This window comes from Panicum virgatum, chromosome 9N (genome assembly GCF_016808335.1).
Source record: "Panicum virgatum strain AP13 chromosome 9N, P.virgatum_v5, whole genome shotgun sequence".
NCBI lineage: Eukaryota > Viridiplantae > Streptophyta > Magnoliopsida > Poales > Poaceae > Panicum > Panicum virgatum.
The window spans coordinates 29,856,175-29,875,823 of record NC_053153.1 but is presented as its reverse complement, the minus strand read 5'-3'; positions in this window follow the sequence as shown (position 1 = coordinate 29,875,823).

The following is a 19,649-nucleotide window of genomic DNA, read 5'->3' as shown; positions in this document are numbered from 1 at the left end:
GAGTGTGGGTTTGTTTTTTCTTTCCAAATTTAAAACATAGCATGCTTTCATTATTTCATAACAACAATTCTACTCATGAGCTAGTGATGGAAAAACTAAAGTAACATAGATCCAAACTTAAGTATGTATGGTATAAATTTCAGATTCCAACCATAGAGCAATTACCACAACTATTCATGTAAGTAGATTACTCTAGTTACTTCACCTTTTTGTACAGAACGTTTAACATGGGTTCTGGTGCTACAATTTTTATGGGAGCATCTACCAAGCATCTATTTAGTACTGTAATTTATCCAGATTTTATTCACTTATACAGCAGAGGTGACAAAAAGAACAAAAAAACAGCAAGCCATTAACTAAGATTAATTCTACAGAGAGTTATACTAGGAATATGGTTCCCAAATTTTTACTAGAGCCTAATCATGAGATAAACATACTCTAGAAAAATTATCAAGCTTTATATCATTACGATAAATTAGTTATGCAGTTAACTTAACATGAGTTAGCATAAATTTCTCAAAGTTCATTTACTAGTACTACATGTGAACTTTTTATTACAAACAGAAAATACTCTAAACAAGAAAATGTCCAAAAATCAACATCAGATACAGCCTAAATTACTCAGAACAAAAATGGTAAATCTAGCCATGAGATGCTAAGCATGATTTTTAACTAAAGCAAAACTCAGTAACTGTAGCTCATAATTTTTAGGTAGCAACACAGAATGAAAATGAGACTTCAGAAATAAATATAGATTTTTCTGAGCATAACAACTATATATGATGAATGAAGTTGATTAAACAAGCATAAATCATGGTATATAGCAAATGAACTCTAATAAATCTGAAATTTATGGATTAACAAGGATTCGGTTACACACGTATGCATTAGAAATTTCAGAGCAAGTTCATGTATATATTTTGCAGCATTAATTCAGGAAAGTCAACAACAGATTAGAGAATCTTGATTGTTCCAACATGATAACTATTTTGGTTGGGTGCCATCTTTTTACTGTGAGATTAATATTCCATTAGTGATAACATATTCAAAAATCAAGGTCATTTGTTGAGTAGAACTTCCTGAACATGCATAGGTCAATTTTCTTATTCTTTTTCTTAGATTAATTTTGATAGAGTTTCTGCAGATCTGACTGTTACAAAACTTGTAGATCTTGTTACAAGGATTCCAGATCAGTTGAGTTTACATTTTTACGATTTTTCTGTGATTTTTTTTGCATTTTTGAAGTTCACTGATATTCATTGGAATTTTTGCAAACACACCCTTGAACGAAAAAAAGAAATTACAACCGGGCCCTTCGCCGGCCTTCTCCGCCGCTGCAGCTCACCCGGTGGTGTTCTGCTAGGCAGGGCTTACCGGGGCTGCAACGGGGAGGCGCGTGGGAGAGTAGAGATCGATGAACACCTACCCTGGTCGGCGTTCGAGTGCTCGGTGCACGGAATCAAGCTCGTCGGCGTTAATGGCGGAGAGGATGTTCGGGTCGCCGGCGTTGTAGGTGAAGGAGGGCTCGGGGTAGGGGAACGGGGCGCGCACGAGCACCACGAGAGCGTGAGGATGCGCCTGGGGTAGCTGTTGTGCTCGGTCTCCCTCTAGGCTGGCCGGTCCGCGGTGAGCCCGAGCTCGTTGGCGGCGGCGCAGAAGGGGAACAGCGTCGGGAAAGGGATTGGGTTCGATTCCGCGCGCGTGGAGCTCAACTGGAAGGTGGAGAAGCTTGTGGGGGTGGTCGGATGGAGCAATGCAGGGCTGGGGTGGCTGGTCCGCGCGAGCTAGATCTCGCCGGCCATGGCGGAACGGCGGGAGGAGGAAGAAGGAGGAGAAGCCGCGCAACAGCGGGGCGCTGGGGGTACTTATAGGTCAGAGAGCACCTGGGCGAGGGGAGTAGCATCTGGGGGAGGCGGGTTTGGGTCCGGGGCACACGACGGCGAGCGGGTGGAGCGAGCAGGCGGCGCTGCGCATGGAGGGTGTCGTGTCGGCTCGGGAGGACGCCCAGGACGCGTGTGAGCGTGGGGAGGTGCCAAGAGGCAAGCCAGGTGGCGCTGGAGGGCTCCCTGGGTCCATTTGGCTGCGGACGCGCCGTGGACGAGGTCCATCGGCGGCGTACGCGCGGGCGGCGGGCGAAACAGAGGAACCGGGAGGAGAGAGATGGAGGTGAGGCATATCTGCGATTTCTGAAATTCCAGGGACTTGTCGGTAAACTAAAAATATCTCTTACTTAGAGGGCTCAAATGAAAAAGTGTTGAATACCAATTTTGCATAACTTTTCAAGATCTACAACTTTCGTGTTATGAAAATTTTCATTTGAAACTCACATTTTGAACTATTTGTAATTTGCAAACTTGCACAAAAGGGCTTTGGTTTTAATCAGCTTTTGATTTGTTTTTGGCTGAAGTTCAATTGAGCACATGTCAATTAAAGTACCTCTCATGAGCCAACTAAAATTTTGTGCACATTTTTGAATTGAAATTTGAGTAGCTTCTCACTCCTTTTTCTTTCTCCTTTAACTTCTTTTGTATACTTTGACTTTTATTTGACCCCTTCTTTTTGAATTAATTTCCCCCATTTTTCTTTTAAGTTTAAGTAAGGTACAGTGATTGTATTTAAGTGTACTGACACCTGAGGTGTCACAGCCTACCCCCCTTAAAAAGAATCTCGCCCCGAGATTGGATGATTGAAAATTAGGTAGGGAAGTGATATACCTGAGGTGGAGCTAAGAAAACCCGGATAATGTCGATTAAGATAATCTTCCGTCTCCCAGATGGCTTCTTCTTCAGTGTGATGAGACCACTGAATTTTATACATTTTTACCACCTTTCGGCGAGTACCTCTCTCTTTTTGATCCAAAATTCTGAGTGGATATTCGGTATATGAGAGGTCGGGCTCCACTAAAATTTCTTGTTGATCGATGATTTCAGTAGGAACTCGAACACATTTCTTGAGTTGGGATATGTGGAAAACATTATGGATGGCGGCGAGTCGTGAAGGAAGTCGCAAACGATAAGCCACGGGTCCACATGCTTCAATGATTTCATATGGCCCGACATAGCGAGGTGCTAGCTTACCCTTGACTCTGAAACGTTGAACGCCTCGAGTTGGTGACACTCGTAAATAAACGTGGTCGCCAACCATGAACTTCAAAGGATACCTTCTTTTATCAAAATAACTCTTTTACCGAGACTGGGCTGCTCGGAAATTTGCTTGTACTATTTTTACTTTTTCCTCGGCCTCGACCACTAATTCGGGTCCAAATATTTGACGTTCTCCATTCTGGGACCAACTCAAAGGAGCTCGACACCGTCGACCATACAAGGCCTCGAATGGTGCCATCTTCAGACTGGCCTGATAACTATTGTTATAAGAAAACTCAGCCAAGGATAAACATTTGTTCCAGTTCTTGTCATAATGGATGACACATGCTCGAAGCATATCCTCAAGAATTTGATTCACCCTTTCGGTCTGTCCGTCAGTCTGTGGATGGTAAGCTGAGCTTCGAATTAATTTGGTTCCGAGAGCTTCTTGGAGCTGCTCCCAAAACCTTGCCACAAACTGAGGGCCACGATCCGAGATAATCGTCTTGGGTATACCGTGTAGACAGACAATCCGATCGATATAGATTTCAGCATATTTCTTGGCTCGATATTCAGTATGCACGGGAATAAAATGAGCGGTCTTTGTGAGCCTATTGATAATGACCCAAATGGAATCATGATGTTGATAGGTATTTGGTAAGCCCACGATGAAATCCATGCTGATATCTTCCCATTTCCAAGACGGAATTGGCAGAGGTTGGAGAGTTCCAGCAACTTTCAAGTGACTAGCTTTCACTCTCTGACAGGTGTCACACTTTGCGACATATTTGGCAATCTCTCTCTTCATGCGAGTCCACCAGAAATTTTGTCTGAGATCTTGGTACATCTTGGTGCTACCCGGATGAATGGAGAATTTAGAGAGATGTGCTTCGTCCAGGATTTGTTTCCGCAGCTCATGATTTTTGGGAACGACTAGGCGATCCTCGAACCAAAAAATTCCTTTATGGTCCACTCGGAAACACTTGTATTTATTTTCACCTTCTACTACTTTCTTCTTGATGATACCGACACTTTTGTCATGTAATTGTGCCATGATGGTTTTGTCATAAAGTGTCGGTTCCACCGAAATATGATTCAAAGAACCCTGAGGAATGATTTCCAATTTCAGCTTTTGCATTTCAGCACACAGTGTGTCATTATACGACTCCACTGAAAGGCAATTGTAGTGAACCTTGCGACTGAGCGCATCGGCTACGACATTAGCTTTGCCCGGATGATAATGAACTTCCAGGTCATAATCTTTGATTAATTCCAGCCATCTTCGTTGCCTCATATTCAGCTCACTTTGAGTGAAAATGTATTTGAGACTCTTATGGTCGGTATAGATATTGCAATGAGTGCCCATAAGATAATGTCTCCAAATCTTGAGAGCATGAATAACGGCGGCTAGTTCAAGATCATGAGTGGGATAATTTAGCTCGTGTGGCCGAAGAGCTCGGGAAGCATATGCTATAACCTGATTGTCTTGCATTAGAAGACAACCAAGACCAGTACCTGAAGCATCACAATAAACGTCGTAGGGTTTATTGTTGTCAGGTTGAGACAAGACTGGTGTTGTGGTTAGATGTGCTCTCAATGTATGGAATGCTTCATCGCACTTCGCATCCCATTTAAACTTGACATCCTTCCTTAGTAGTTCTGTCATGGGTTTTGCAATTCTGGAGAAATCCGGAATGAATCTGCGGTAATATCCCGCCAAGCCGAGAAAACTGCGGATCTGATGAACGGAAGTAGGAGGTTTCCAGTCCATAACTTCTTGTACTTTGCTGGGATCAACTGAGATGCCTTCATTGGATATAGTGTGACCCAGAAATTTGACTGTGTCCAGCCAGAATTCACACTTGGAGAATTTTGCGTACAGTTTATGATCTCTGAGACGTTGAAGAACAATACGCAGGTGTTGTTCATGTTCTGCCTCATTCTTGGAATAGATCAAAATGTCGTCAATAAAAACCACAACAAACTTGTCAAGTTCCGGCATGAATACCGAGTTCATGAGATACATGAAATAAGCTGACGCATTGGTGAGACCGAAAGACATAACCAAATATTCATAGAGACCATATCGGGTTGAGAAAGCGGTCTTGGGAATATCACAAGGCCGGATTTTAATTTGATGATACCCCGAACGAAGATCAATCTTGGAGAAGATCTTTGCTCCAGCCAACTGATCAATCAGTACATCAATGCGGGGAAGTGGATATTTATTTTTGATGGTCACCGCATTGAGAGGACGGTAATCAACACACAACCTTAGACTGTCATCCTTTTTCTTTACAAACAATGCTGGACAACCCCAAGGTGAAGCACTTGGGCGAATAAAACCCTTGTCCAGAAGTTCTTGCAGCTGGATTTTTAGTTCAGCTAATTCTTTAGGCGGCATTCGATACGGCCTTTTTGAAATAGGTGATGTACCAGGCTGAAGTTCAATGACAAATTCGATATCCCGGTCTGGCGGCATACCAGGTAAATCGTCCGGAAACACATCTGCATATTCACGGACTACCGGAATATCTTCGAGACGAATATCTTTCATGGCATAGGCACAAGAGTTGTGGCATTGATGATGAGGTAAATATAGAACCGAATGACCATGAGTTGGAGAATTTATTTCAACGGCTCGGGAAGAGATATCTAACAATACCCCATGTCTTTTCATCCAATCCATTCCCAGAATAATGTCCATACCTTCTAGTGGTAACAAGATTAAAGTGGTGGGAACGGTTTTACTACCCAAACTAAGTGGCGCATTATGAACGATTTGGTTTGATGCGACTTTACCACCCGGAGTAGATATCATGAATAACCCTTTCGTGTGAAAAAAATCTAACCCAACCCTTGCTCCGAATTTAGAACTAATGAAGTTATGAGATGCACCAGAATCGAATAAGATAACTGCGGGGTGATGGTTTATAGAAAATGTACCCGACAAAATTGGTGCTCCCTCAGGAAGGTCAGCAAGGCTGGTGAAGTTAAGTTAGCCCTGCCTGACTTGAATGGTTTGCTTCTTGCCCTTGTTCTGATCATTTCTGCGAGAAGCCTGCCCTTGAGATTGATCCGCCTGGGGGCACATCTTGGCAAAGTGATCCGGACTCCCGCATCTGAAACAACGGTTATTGTGGTCAGGGCGAGCGGCTGGCTGAGTATTCGGCCTAGGGCCGGTCTGCTGCTGCTGAGGTGCAAATCGAGCTTGCTGAGGAAGCCCGAATCGAGTCTGCTGCTGCTGTTGAGGAGGCCGAATAATCCAACGCCCTGGCTGAGGGGCCTTCTGAGAGGGTGCGGGTGGGTGATTATGCACAAGGCGATACCTCGGTGCAGAGGCACTCGAGGGCCCAGCAGGTGCCTTGCGCTTCTTTTCAGCGCGGTGTGCAGAAATAAGATCCTCCTGAGAGATAGCCATATTCACCAATCCATTGAAAGAGTCCGCACAGACAAGATTTAGCCTTTCTTGTAACTTGGTGCTAAGTCCTCGACGGAAGCGTTCACGCTTCTTAGCGTCGGTATCTGTGTGATGTCCAGCATATTGACACAATTGATTGAATACTTGGGCATACTGCACCACAGTACGAGTGCCCTGAGTTAAAGCCAAGAACTCGTTGAGCTTACGGTCAAGAAGTCCAGCTGGAATATGATGATCCCGAAAAGCCATTTTGAACTCATTCCAATTCACCACATGATCAGCCGGTAGCATCCCGTGGTAATGATCCCACCACATACGAGCTGATCCGCGAAGCTGCTGCACGGCGTAGCGAGTCTTGTTCGCTTCTGAACAAGGAGTAGTCAATAGAGAAAACTTGGACTCGATTGTGCGAATCCAAGCGTCCGCGTCTAGAGGCTCATCCGCTTTATTGAATAGCGTAGGTTGAGTACTGAGGAAATCTTGGTAGCTCGCTTCTTGTGCTTGATGAGCATGATGCCCACCCCGCGGTTGTTGCTGAGCTTGAACCAACTGCCGCAAAATTTCCGTCTGGGCGGCAAGAACCTCAGCGATACCCACTGGTGGAGGAGGTGGAGGTGGATCGCCATTCCCCCCAGCTCCAAAACCACTAGGGGTGCCTCGAGTTGATCCAACCATCTGAAATTTAAGTACTTTTGCATTAGGCTCAACATTATCATCATTCCAAATGGAACATACACTCAAAATGACATGGAAGTAAAAGGAATCGCTTAAATCATGTTGTGCAGAAAAACCAGTGATACGAAAGCGCTCATAACTGGAGTTCTGTACATCATATAAACTTGAAACTTTTACAGGAGATAGATAATTTCATGAGCTACAACTTTGGTAGTCATAACAAAGTCAGATTACAAGAGTAGGTTAGTCGAAAAATTCATTTACTCCTCCTCTGGTTTTTCTGTTTTTCAGAAAACAGAGCTTCTGTAATTTGCGATTATCTCCTGCGATACTCATCCGTTTGAGCTGAAATTTTGTGAGAATTTCTACGATGAAATTTGGAACAACTTTGGTATTCAACTCAGAAGCTAAATCAGAAAGTAAAAGAGGATAAAAATTCAAACTAGCTGCTGCATTCAGCTTTTCATAGATCACCGATATCACATTAGTAGCATTAAAGATTCATTACATTCATCATCCTCTCATTTCTACTTGGTTGCTTCTACATCAGTACTAAGGGGTTGCTCAACTCTAAGTTAGCCTAGTAGCCATGATCCAAAAGTAGGCTACACTAAGAGGAGTCTACAAAAGCTAAGAAAACAGCACCTCGGTCTACATGTTGACCGATGCCTCACTCGCCGCGGGAGTGTGAACCTCAATCGGTGCGGGCTGCGGCGCCTGGTCCTCGGAGTCCATCTCCGAAATGCCCTCGATCTCCTGGGGCTCGTCCTCACCGTCCACCTGCATCTCGTCGGTTGGTGCGTGAAGGGCATCCTGCGCGTGCTGTATCTCGTGGAGCTGTCCCTGGGCCTCGTCCAACTCAAGCTGCAGGTCGTGAAACTGGTCCTCCAGGAAGTTGATCGTAGCGTCCCGATCCATCACCGTGTCTTGAAGCTCGTGAACCTGGCCGTGGAGCTGGGCGATAAGAGTAGCCCTGCTCTCGAGCTCTGTACTAGCCTCCTGAAGCTGCCCATCTCTCAGCTGGACCGCCAGGTGCAAGGCCTGAGCATGGTCCACCAACTGAGCGACGGCGTAACTCTGGTAAGTGTGAAGTCTGTAGAGACCGTCCAAGCACATTGCTATCGTCCAAAGTGCCCCGACTGGGTCAAGGGTAGCGACCACGTCCACGTGAGCCATCCGGTCGAGCCAAAGCGGGTCTGTCGGGTCAGGTGCAGGGAACAACCCGAACGCGGTCATAACTACCTCCAGAGGGTGCGAAGAGCAAAAAGTGGTCATCGCCCTCATGGCGGTAAGCTCCCAAGTGTCCAGCAGGTAGTGACCGACCATCTGAGTCACGATCGGCTCCCACCCGTTGAGCGGGTGCTGCGGGATCACCATCGTCACACTGCAGCGACGAACTCCGTCCTCCACAAACTCGTGGCCATCGTAAATCGGTGGCTGGAGGTAACCGGCTGCACTCAAAAGCTCCCAAAGACGGCGAGGAAATCCGTCCCAGTGCAAGCAAGCGGAGTGCACGTGCCCCTGCGCGTCAACCACCAGCAGCTCCTCCATCTGTCCCAACAAAAGACCGATGGGTCAGCCGATGGTAACCAGGAATAGCTGACTCTGGACAGTGAAAGAAATTGCCAAAATGATAGATATTTCGCTCTGAAAATTCCCAAACATTTACACAAGATCCCTATAATATTAAGGAACGATTCATCTAGTCATCACTAAGATCAATTCGGACTCCAGGGGGGTGATATGCTCAGGTTGCCAGTGTGACGTCAACCAGGAAAACTGGGTGTCCAGAGAGGGTGTAATTTGACCATAACTCCCAAACCAGTTGTCAAAAATTATTCAAATTTTTATGGTACGATCATCACTTAGTTGTCTACAACTTTCATGTTGAACTAGTTTTTTTTTGAACAACTTATGAAGGTCGAAAAATTTCAGTTGTCCAGACTGTTCAGAGTTAACAGTTTTACACAGGGTTGATCTAAAATCACAAATACCAAGCTAGAAGGCTTCAAAAATTCTCAAGATTTTACAAGAGTTTGATAACTTAGGGAACATCATTTCGTCTTACTACCCCAAGTTGATTTGAGTATTTTAACAGAGGGTTAAAATTCGTGGAAACCAATTTCCCTGAATTTGCAGACTATCTAGATGCTCCTGAAGATAGGTTTTTAGCCGATTTGATTGGGATTTCTTCCAAAGATTTCTTTGTTAACCATTTTGAGGATGAATGCAGAACCTATCCGTCCTCACCAAGGAAAAGAATTGCCAAGTAACCTTGGTCTTACGTAGATAACTTTGGTGGCATACATATTACGTCTCTCACTATGTAGCTACTCGATATAGATAGATAGCCTAAGATTCGATTTCGAGTTAGCGTACCTGCAGAAAATTGACAATATATATATTGAACCTTCCGTGCCAGCACTCACGAAAATGTTCCCATACATTACCGATTACTATAGAACCGGCATCCATACAATTACCGCCGTATGGACAACGTTAAGCATACGTCATCGAAACAACGTATTGACTGAGTACCGTCTTTGACGGGGAATTGAATTCCAATTTCGAACCATTACTCCCCATATTATCAACCGAAGTTGGTATATGGGCAGCAGCTCAAGTAGGGCACTGCTTGAGCTCCAGCGTTCAGCTCGCATCACCGACGGGAAGGTCAGACTCCCTCAGCTGACTGAGTAAGCATACCTCCGTGGCGACGATGTAGTTGCAGAATTTAAATTACAGAATTGAAATACTGAAAAGTAATGTGCTGGAAGTTAGCCATACAATATAAGCCACCTGATTGTACCCATAAGATCCCCTAGGGCTTTACGTTCTAGACTCATCCTTGGAGATCCTAAACTCTTTCAAAAACTTTAGTAGTTTTGAAGTCGAGTTTTAATTTGTTGTTTTCAAAACAGAGACTGCCAACTCTGGTAGGCTGTCTGCGAGCTCTGATGACAGCTGTGGCGGAACCACCCAAAACTACTGGGCCCGGGTGCACTGATCTTGTTGCTAAGCAACTCTGACCCAAATTGGCACTCACTAGTAGTTCCTCGAGTGAAGCCTCGATAAAAGCCACGCTATTCCAGGATCAGCAGACAACACTCACGCGAAGGTGAGCCCAGAGATTACAACACAGAACATTTCTTACATCTCAGAGTGATTGCAGCGGAAAAGGAATTTATTACAAACCAGGTTCAGAGTAGTAAAGTACTACAGAGTTCCATCTACTCAATTATTCAAGTCTCATTGTTCAGCGGAAGCATTAAAAGATAACTAGCGTAATAACGTGACGCATCGATAAAGCCCGTACGAAAGCGTCACTCAGCAGGAGGGTGATCAGCACCAGCTGAAGGACCATCCCACTCAATAGACCAACCCGGAGGCAAGGTACACGGCCAAGTAAGACTCGCGAACAGATCTTCAAAGTTAGTACCTGAAAAACAGTGCCACAAGCAAGGCTGAGTATACTAATACTCAGCAAGACTGACCCGTCTCCGGATATAACATAGTCCGATAACTAGACATGCAAGACTTTTTGGTTGGTGGGGTTTGTTTTGCCAAAAACGCCACTAAATGTTGATCCTTATTTTCAGGTTTTACTTAGCCATATTCTAGTTGGATTAACCATTCTAAATTTGCAACTAACTCTACACAAACATGGTAGAGCAACCATTTTATCAACCAGCAGTATTACCATCACCATGTTCCACTTGTTACTTTGTGTGACCGAAAACATTAAGCAATCTCATGCCGTGAGAGGCAGACGATTCTGAATCGAATTTCAACCTGGCCAGGGGAACCTAGACCACATGCATGGGGATCGACTTCGTTCCCGCCCACGCTACTTTTCCCCTTTCTTTCCAGTCTGTGGATCCGGAACACCCTCCCTGACTACAGAGCCCGACGTCTCTGCACCCGTACGTCGCGACAAAAATATAAACCCTACTTCTACCAGGAGGGTGCGAGATCGTTCCACTCGCCAATCCAATCAGGTACTTAAGCTTACCGATTACCATATTTCTCGGTATGTGGCTAGTACTTTCAAACGCTTAATGAAATGAGCCACACACCACGACCTTAGCCATTTTTTACTACACCAGCGGGGTATCACAACTACACAACCCCGCCCGTTGTCCTTATATTTCAGCATGAATTAAAGTATGTCAAATTCCTATTTGCTCGCGAGAGGCAGGAAACCCCTCGACTTTTACCGTACCTAATTAGCATGGCAACTAGTCGACAAAAAGATCCGGGATCAAACATAGGTACCTAGGGATCATGCATTTAAGGTTTTCGATCAACGCCTAGAAAACTTAAATGCAGAAAGAAACTATTACAACACATTATAAATAGATAAATGAATAATAACTCGGAAAATAAGTCATAATGCACCGGGGCTTGCCTTCTTGGGCACTGTCAGGCAGAAAAGCCTCTAGGGCTTGGCCCAGGTCTTGAGACAAGTTAGCACAATTCAAATTGACCTCCTGATCCACACGAGAGTCTGCGGGCACCAACTCGTAGTCACCGTCCGCGAGATTGACCGTTTCTATATGCAATGCAAGATTATGAGTTATTCATGGATAGCGATTTCTTTCCTTCACGATAAAGTTGTAGTTCAACAAAAGTTAATTTAGTGATGATTTCAACATTTCATTTCATGGGCAGTCATTTATAGAGTAGTAACCATAATTATGTTTCTTCATGAAGGAGTGTGGGTTTGTTTTTCCTTTCCAAATTTAAAACATAGCATGCTTTCATTATTTCATAACAACAATTCTACTCATGAGCTAGTGATGGAAAAACTAAAGTAACACAGATCCAAACTTAAGTATGTATGGTATAAATTTCAGATTCTAACCATAGAGCAATTACCACAATTATTCATGTAAGTAGATTACTCTAGTTACTTCACCTTTTTGTACAGTACGTTTAACACGGGTTCTGGTGCTACAATTTTTATGGGAGCATCTACCAAGCATCTACTTAGTACTGTAATTTATCCAGATTTTATTCACTTATACATAAGAGGTGACAAAAAGAACAAAAAAACAGCAAGCCATTAACTAAGATTAATTCTACAGAGAGTTATACTAGGAATATGGTTCTCAAATTTTTACCAGAGCCTAATCATGAGATAAACATACTCCATAAAAATTATCAAGCTTTATATCATTACGATAAATTAGTTATGTAGTTAACTTAACATGAGTTAGCATAAATTTCTCAAAGTTCATTTTACCAGTACTGCATGTGAACTTTTTATTAAATACATAAAATACTCTAAAAAAGAACATGTCCAAAAATCAAGATCAGATACGGCATAAATTACTCAGAACAAAAATGGTAAATCTAGCCATTAGATGCTAAGTATGATTTTTAACTAAAGCAAAACTCAGTAACTGCAGCTCAAAATTTTTAGTCAGGAACATAGAACTAAAATGAGACTTCAGAAATAAATATAGATTTTTCTGAGCATAAAAACTATATATGATGAATTAAGTTTATTAAACAAGCATAAATTATGGTATATAGAAAATGAAATCTAATAAATCTGAAATTTATGTATTAACAAGGTTTCAGTTACACACGTATGCATTATAAATTTCAGAGCAAGTTCATGTATATATTTTCCAGCATTAATTCAGGAAAGTCAACAATAGATTAGAGAATCTTGATTGTTCCAATATGATAACTGTTTTGTTGGGTGTCATATTTTTACTGTGAGCTTAATATTCCGTTAGTGATAACATATTCAAAAATCAAGGTCATTTGTTGAGTAGAACTTCCTGAACATGCATAGGTCGATTTTCTTATTCTTTTTCCTAGATTAAATTTGGTAGAGTTTCTGCAGATCTGACTGTTACAAAACTTGTAGATCTTGTTACAAGGATTCCAGATCAGTTGAGTTTACATTTTTACAGTTTTTCTGTGATTTGTTTTGCATTTTTGAAGTTCACTGATATTCACTGGAATTTTTGCAAACACACCCTTGAACGAAAAAAAGAAATTACAACCGGGCCCTTCGCCGGCCTTCTCCGCCGCTGCAGCTTGCCCGGTGGTGTTCTGCTAGGCAGGGCTTACCGGGGCTGCAACGGGGAGGCGCGTGGGAGAGTAGAGATCGAGGAACACCTACCCTGGTCGGCGTTCGAGTGCTCGGTGCACGGAATCAAGCTCGTCGGCGTCAATGGCGGAGAGGATGTTCGGATCGCCGGCATTGTAGGTGAAGGAGGGCTCGGGGTAGGGGAACGGGGCGTGCACGAGCACCGCGAGAGCGTGAGGATGCGCCTGGGGTAGCTGTCGTGCTCGGGCTTCCTCTGGGCTGGCCAGTCCGCGGTGAGCCCGTGCTCGCCGGCGGCGCAGAAGGGGAACAGCGTCGGGAAAGGGATTGGGTTCGATTCCGCGCGCGTGGAGCTCAACTGGAAGGTGGAGAAGCTTGTGGGGTGGTCGGATGGAGCAATGCAGGGCTGGGGTGGCTGGTCCGCGCGAGCTAGATCTCGCCAGCCATGGCGGAACGGCGGGAGGAGGAAGAAGGAGGAGAAGCCACGCAACAGCGGGGCGCTGGGGGTACTTATAGGTCAGAGAGCACCTGGGCGAGGGGAGTAGCATCTGGGGGAGGCGGGTTTGGGTCCGGGGCGCACGACGGCGAGCGGGCGGAGCGAGCAGGCGGCGCTGCGCGTGGAGGGTGTCGTGTCGGCTCGGGAGGACGCCCAGGACGCGTGTGAGCGTTGGGAGGTGCCAAGAGGCAAGCCAGGTGGCGCTGGAGGGCTCCCTGGGTCCATTTGGCCGCGGACGTGCCGTGGACGAGGTCCACCAGCGGCGTACGGCGGGCGGCGGGCGAAACAGAGGAACCGGGAGGAGAGAGATGGAGGTGAGGCATATCAGCGATTTCTGAAATTCCAGGGACCTGTCGGTAAACTAAAAATATCTCCTACTTAGAGGGCTCAAATGAAAAAGTGTTGAATACCAATGTTGCATAACTTTTCAAGATCTACAACTTTCATGTTATGAAAATTTTCATTTGAAACTCACATTTTGAACTATTTGTAAATTTGCAAACTTGCACAAAAGGGCTTTGGTTTTAATCAGCTTTTGATTTGTTTTTGGCTAAAGTTCAATTGAGCACATGTCAATTAAAGTACCTCTCATGAGCCAACTAAAATTTTGTGCACATTTTTGAATTGAAATTTGAGTAGCTTTTCACTCCTTTTTCTTTCTCCTTTAATTTGTTTTGTATACGTTGACTTTTATTTGACCCCTTCTTTTTGAATTAATTTCCCCCATTTTTCTTTTAAGTTTAAGTAAGGTACAGTGATTGTATTTAAGTGTACTGACACCTGAGGTGTCATAGTGGAGCCGATGCCAGGCGCTTCTGTGGACAACTTTTGGCATAATGACCTTTTTGCCCGCATTTGTAGCACATGCGGTGGTGGTGAATGGCGCTACTTGGTTGAATCACATTCATAGTGATGGTCAACCCATCAACATAATCATAGAGTGCTTGGTTCTTGACCTGTGTATCTCTAGAGCACTTAGGATCCTTTCTCTTCTGGATGGTCTGTTGCTCATCGACCGCTGGACCGTCAAGGATAAGGGAATCCTCTGCTAGCTGCTCTTGATGAGACCTCTTTCTCTTTGTACTGAAGAACAACCTCTGGTTCCTCCTAGTTGTGGCTTCATCTTCAGTCGCACGAACTTGACGACAAGGAACGCCATAGAATTGGCAACACGGGCAAGCTTCCTCATCATTCTTCGGGTGGTATGTTGTTTGCGAAGACTGATCTTGTACCGTTATCGGCTGCTCCACGGAAACTGTTGCATGAACTCCATCACCCATTGCACTGACTTCAAGGTCTTTTTGTTTTGCCGACATCTAAGCTGGGATAAAAGGGAAGCATAGGTTGGTAAGGACAAGGAAGAGAGAAAATCCCACTATGTAAGGTTCTATCTTATTTAGACAACACTACCCATGCATCACTGCTGCTAACTCCAGATAGGTGTTACATAGCTCCGAGAAAAGGAACTATAGCATAACTCTTCTGTCTCATTTGAGAGATTCTCAAGTTCTCCTGTACTATCTGCAGGCCGGGGTGTCACATCCCTACCCACTTACAGAAACCGACGTCCTCGTCGGTGAATCCTGGAATATCACATCCTCTTCACGCTATCCTTCTTCTTAACAAGCAAGATAGGAGAAACCCAAGGCATGATAAGGTAGAGAGGATAGAGTGGATGGTTTTACTCCCAACGACCTAACTCATTTTATTTATTAATTAACGTTAACTTAAAACTGATTTTTTTATTAAATAGATTTAACTACTAAGCTATGCAATCAACCAAAAATCCAAATCAAACATTTGCATAATAGTAAGCATTCAAAAGTTCATTCTTTAGTCGAGTTTAACACACAACTCGACTAACACAACGTGTCACAGAATGTTGTATCGTGCTATTATAAAGGGGTCATTTAGCTTACACTTATGATGGTCAGTCGACTTACTTCTGGCCAAAATCTACGGAAGCTAATTCTATAGAGAAAAATCAAGGCAAGACGAGTAAAAATCTTAGAATTCAAGGAATATAATAGCAAAATAGTTTCAGCAGACAAGGCTTAGAGAGAAGAAGACCTAAAACTCGACTAGTTCTATCTAGGCTTTCGTCCTACAGTCGATATAGCTCTGATACCACTCTGTAACACCCGGTTTATAAAAAGACATAAACCGAGCAATCATATACGTGCCAGGATCAAGTCACACGTATATACAACAAAATGAACAATATATCACAGCACATATCACGTAAAAGATATAAATAAGCGAGTACGAATGTTATTTATTAAAATAATGACAAAAATGTCTGATACAACGAAAGCGTAAAGTACAAGTACGAAACTCAGAAGCTGGGCACCACAGGGACGTCGACTGGGAGGCTAACACCTAGAAGTCCTCGTACTCCTTGTAGCTCCGGATGAACTCTCTCGCGTCGACAGGAACTGAGCAGCAGTAGAGTATCCCCAAAAGAACAAGAGGAAAGGGTGAGTACACAACTCGTACTCAACAAGTATAACACAAACTATGAGGCTCTAAGGTTGGCTGACTCAACTGCATTAGCTTTTAATCTTGGCAAAATTTTATTAAAGCTATTTACTACAAGTGGATGAATTACCATAAACCTAGTTACATAGAAATTAATCAGAATTAATTATGATGCTACTGAGAACCAAACCAAACCAAGCCACCCGGGGAAACCCTCCTAACCAAAGGAAGATAACCCCACTAATCAAAAGGAGGATCTGGGCCGCTCATGACCGTGAGCACAGCTAGTATACCAGTTTTACACTCTACAAAGGTTGCACATCTTTACCCACAAGTCGTGAGCTACGCTAGTTGTTCATCACACTTCCTTAGGTGAGATGACTAGCAACCTCACTACGAGGCCGTTACAAAGGACCACGTTGGTAAGGGGTAACCACTAAGGATTCAGGCTCCGCAATGATGGGGCCCACCTCGAGGGGGTACAAGATAACACAGACCAAGCCTCGTAGCGCAGGGACCATTGAAGCTCACCCCCCTCTTGGCCCGTTGGTAAGTTACTCCCGAACCAAAATGACCTAATTAGTAAGCCAAGACCGTCCCATTCCAGTCTTGTGGTTGCGCGGTTGTCCCAGGTTGTCGCTCTAATGACGTACGGTCCTTATGGAGAGTAGCTAGCACATAACACAGTGCGAGCCCCCTAAACCAAGTTTCTAGAAAAAACCAATTTTTAACGAGACGTGAGCCACTCAAACGGGCCACTCCCAAGGGATATATATAAAGGATATAAAGTGGCTAGGAAAGTCCTTATAGGCATACAATATTAAAATACAGTATGAAAATGTATTTAAAGTGAAAGGTGTTGTTCATGTTATACTTGCCTTCCTCAAACTGCTCCTGCTGCTCAAACTGCTCAGAAGACGGTGGCTGCTCCGGGTACTGGTACTCCTCCGAAGGATCAACGTCTACTCACGATCGCAACGCCAAAACAAGTCCAGCACATACACATACATGCAAACAAAGGCAAACACTAAGAAACAATACAACAATACATAAAAACAACAAACAAAACTAAGCTAAAACTATTCTACGCATTACAACGATCACGTGGACATAAAGAACACCTAAAACGGAGCTAGAACGTGAAAACTAGGCCTAAAATAAGATCCAGGGGCTTAACTGTAAGAAAAACAGAGTTTCTGGGGTTTTTCTGCAAAAACCAGGGACCTAAACATAATTAATGGGTAGATCTAGGGGCTAACACGTAAAACTGCAGGGCTTGGACCGCGGGTTCTAATCTGGGAAAACTGAGGGGCTAAAACGCTAAAAGATGGGCCTAACTGTAAATACTTTTGAACTGGACAGGAGCTCGGGTTGAATCAAGAAAAACACAGGGGCTCTTTAGAAAGAAAGCCGGGCCGAACCAGTGCGCACAGATCTGATCCGTTGGATCCTGATCCGGCGGCTGAGGACGTAACGATTCGCGTTCTAATCTTGGCCGCAGGAAACAGATCTGACGGCTCAGGAGCGATGGGGGCGCGGGGCGGTGCTGGGTCGCCGGAGATTCAAGTTCCGCGGCGGCGCTTCACCGGAAACTCATCGGAGCTCGTTAAACCGGCCTTCCAGGGGTCGATTCGATCGAGATTTGGGTCAGGGAGGATCTACGCGTCATGCGTGATCCACCCGTGGCATTAGCTAGGCTTGGAGTGGCGTAGGGGTGTGGATGCGGCGGCGGCGGCGGCACTGGGCGCCGGGAACCCGCCGGAGTGCGGCGTATCAGCCACGGGAGTGGCCTAATTGCCCTACTATCTAGCGCAACGGGGGTAGGAGGTCAATGCGGTGCTCATCGAGGCTCGAGAACGAGCAGTGACGATGTGCTGGGCGGCCGGTGACGAGGACCTGCGGCGGAGGTGGGGCAGAGCTCGCGGAGGAGTCGATGCAGGGCGTCTCCGGGTTCTTGGATCCATCGAGGAAGTGTGGGATCATGCTGCGGAGATGTTCCAAAGGTCAGGAAGGTCCAGGGATCACTGAATACGAGGGATTTCGGCGGCGCAGGGACTCACCGGCGGCGCTGCGCAAGAGGAATCCTCGTGTTGCAGAGCTCGGAGCCGGGCAAAAAGTGTGTGGGTGGACTCCGGGGCGCACGACGAAGCTTCTGCGGCGGCTCTGGCAGCCTGGGAGGAGGTGAAGCGGTGAGTGCTCGACAGCGGGGTGCTCTGCTCCGAGCAGAGGCAAGGCGGAGGTGTTAGGGTTGGTGGGGGAACGACGGCTGCGGGTTGGGTTCGTGGGGCGAGACGCAGGTGGTTAAAAGGGGCAGGGCCGGGGATCTCGGGAAGGCGTGCCCGGGCGGGATCCCAGCGAGGATTGCGGGGTGACGAGTGCGGCCGTTGCGCGGCGAGGAAGACGGGAGGAGGGGGATGACCGGTGGGGTCGCTCGGTCAGCGGGGTAAACAGCGGCGCGAGCGTGCGGGGTGGGGCGAGCACGTGCGGGCAGGCCGAGGGGAAGCCGGGGCGCGCGCTGGGCTGCATGCGGGTGAGTGGGCCGAAGCGCTGGGCCGAACGGGCGAGAGGGACGCTGGGTTGCCGCGCTATGAGAGAGGTGGGGTGCGGGTCGGGCTGCTGGGCTTCACGGGTGGAAGTGGGCCCGAGAGAGAGGAGAGAGTGGGCCGCAGGGAGAAGAAAAGGAGCTGGGCCGCGGGGAAGAGGAAGTGGGCCGCCAGGTTTGGGCTGCCTGGGTTGGGCTGGGGAAAAGGAAAGGTGGGCCATGGGCCGGTTTGAGTTGGTTTGGGCTTTTCTAATTCCTTTCCTTTTCTATTTCTAACCAAACTCAAATCTATTTGAATTCAAATGAATTTGAATTCGAACTCCTATACAATCAAACAAAATAAAACCATGCACCAGCATGAATGCAACAACAAGTTTAAACCTAGAGAAAATTTTAATTACTTATGAAACAAAATTGGATTAAATGCAAGACTAAGCAAATTAAATCCTAGAAAATTAAATAAAGCCAATTAAATTTATTATTAATTAGGAAATTTAAATTAGGGTGTTACAGGGAACGATGCCGTAGAATGGGGCCTTGCTTGGAGTGAGTAGATTCATGTAGTTGAGACCCATCTTAGCCAATGTACTTGCAAAGATCAAGTTGAGCCCGCTTCCGCCGTCAATGAGTACTCAGGCGAGCTTGGATCCTTGGACAACTGGATCGAGTACTAGTGGGAACTTCTCTGGTTCAGAGAAGCTGGTCCATTGGTCCTCCCTGGTGAAGGTAATGGGGACCTCACTGTATTTTAGTAGTCTCTGAATTGCTGGCTCAACTAAAAGAATTTCTCTGAGTAGTAGCTTCTAGGCCCGCTTGGAGAAGCTAGGATCTCCTCCAAATATGACGGTGACGACATTTTGTTGCTGTTGGAACCCATTAGGGTCTTTTTT